This window comes from Callospermophilus lateralis, chromosome 4, assembly GCF_048772815.1.
Source record: "Callospermophilus lateralis isolate mCalLat2 chromosome 4, mCalLat2.hap1, whole genome shotgun sequence".
NCBI classification, from domain to species: Eukaryota; Metazoa; Chordata; class Mammalia; order Rodentia; family Sciuridae; genus Callospermophilus; species Callospermophilus lateralis.
In genome coordinates this window covers 81,062,727-81,065,372 of record NC_135308.1, presented here as the reverse complement: position 1 = coordinate 81,065,372, position 2,646 = coordinate 81,062,727, and positions in this window count along the sequence as shown.

The window sequence follows — 2,646 nt, the reverse complement described above, 5'->3', positions numbered from 1 at the left end:
TAGATCACAATACAATAATTCTGGGTGACTTTAACACAACTTTTTCACCACTAGATAGATCTACCTAATAAAAGCTAAACAAAGAGACTATAGAACTCAATAATATAATCAATAACTTAGACTTAACTGACATATATTGAGTATATTACCCATCAATGAGTGAATGCACTTTCTTCTCAGCAGCACATGGATCCTTCTCTGAAATAAACCATAAGTTATGCCACAAAGCAAATTTTAGTAAATATAGAAAAGTAGAGACACTACCCTGCATTTTATCATACCACAATGGAATGAAATTAGAAATCAATGATAAAATAAAAAATAAAAGCTACTTCAACACCTGGAAACTAAATAATACACTATTGAATGAACAATGGGTTGCAAAAGATATCAAAGGGGGAGATTAAAAATTCTTAGAAGTGAATGAGAATCTCTGGGACACTATGAAGGCAGTGCTAAGAGGAAAGTTCATTGCACGGAGTTCATTTCTTCAAAGAAGAAAAAGTCAACAAATAAAGGACCTAACATTATATCTCAAAGCCCTAGGAAGATAAGAACAAATCAACTCCAAAAGCAGTAGGAGGCAGTAAATAATTAAAATTAGAGCTGAAATCAATGAAATTGAAACAAAAGAAACAATTGAAATTGACAAAACAAAAAGTTGGCTCTTTGAAAAAAATAAATAAAATTGATAAACCATTAGCCATACTAACAAAGAGAAGCAGAGAGAAAACTCAAATTACTAACATCTGTGATGAAAAATGAAATATTATTCCAGACACTACAGAAATACAGAAGGTAATTAGAAATTATTTTGAAAATTTGTACTCTAATAAAATAGAAAATATCAAAGACATTGACAAATTTCTAGAGGCATATGATATGCCTAAACTAAATCAGGATGATTTAAACTGATCAATTTCAAGCAAGGAAATACAGAAGTCTACCAACCAAGAAAACTGGATGGATACCCAACTGAGTTCTATAAGACCTTTAAAGAAGAACTAACACCAATACTTCTCAAACTATTTCATGAAATAGAAAAATAAGGAACATTTCCAAACACATTCTATGAGGCCAATATCACCCTGATTCCAAAACCAGACAAAGATCAAAGAAATAAAACTTCAGACCAATATCTCAGAAATAAAACTTCAGACCAATATCTCTAATAAATATAGATGCAAAAATTCTCAATAAAATTCTGGCAAATCAAATACAAATGCATATCAAAAAGGTAGTGCATCACAGTCAAATAGGGTCCATCCCAGGAATGCAATATTGGTTCAACATACATAAATCAATAAATGTAATTCATTACATCAATAGACTCAAAGATAAAAATCACATGATCATCTCAATAGATGCTGAGAAAGCATTTGATAAAAAATAGCATCCCTTCATTTTCAAAATGCTTGAAAAACTAGGGACAACAGGAATATATCTCAACATTGTAAAGGCAATCTATGCTAAGCCCCAGGCCAACATCATTCTAAATGGAGGGAAATTGAAGGCATCTCCTCTAAAAACTGTAACAAGATAGGAATGCCCTCTGTCACCACTTCTATTTAACATAGTTCTTGAAACTCTAGCCAGAGCAATCAGACAGATGAAAGAAATCAAAAGCATGTCGATAGGAAAAGAAGAACTCAAATTATCACTATTTGCAGATGATATGATTCTATACCTGTAAGACCCAAAACATTCCACCAGATCTAACAAATGAATTCAGCAAAGTAGCTGGATATAAAATCAACACCCCAGAAATCAAAGGCATTTCTGTACATCAGTGACAAATCTGCTGAAAGTGAAACTAGGAAAACATCCCCATTTTCAATAGCCTCAAAAAAAAAATACTTGGGAATAAATTTAACGAAAGAGGTGAAAGACCTCTAAAATGAAAACTACAACATGCTAAAGAAAGAAACTAAAGAAAATCTTAGAAGATGGAAAGATCTACCTTGTTCTTGGATAGGCAGAATTAATATTGTCAAAATGACTATACTACCAAAAGCACTATACAGATTCAATGCAATCCCAATCAAAATCCCAATGGCATTCCTTATAGAAATAGAAAAAGCAATCATGAAATTCATCTGGAAAAATAAGAGACCCAGAATAGCCAAAGCAATCCTTAGCAAGAAGAATGAAGCTGGTGGAATTACTATTCCAGACCTAAGGCTATACTACAGAGCAACAGTAACTAAAACATCATGGTACTGTCACCAAAATAAACCTGTAGAACAATAGTACAGAGTCTAATCCACATAACTTCAGTTATCTTATATTAGACAAAGGCACCAAAGACATACATTGGAGAAAAGATACCCTCTTCAATAAATGGTGTTGGGAAAACTGGAAATCCACATGACGAAATTAACCTCTATCTCTCACCATGCATAAAACTCAACTCAACGTGGATCAAGGACCTAGGAATTAAACCAGAGACCTTGTACCTAATGGAAGAAAAAGTAGGCCCAAATCTCCATCATGTCAGATTAGGCCCCAACTTTCTTAATAAAACTCCTGTAGCACAAGAATTAAAACCAAGAATCAATAATGGGATGGATTCAAACTAAAAAGCTTCTTCACAGCAAAAGAAACAATCAGTGAGGTTAATAGAGAGCCTACAGAATGAAAGAAAAT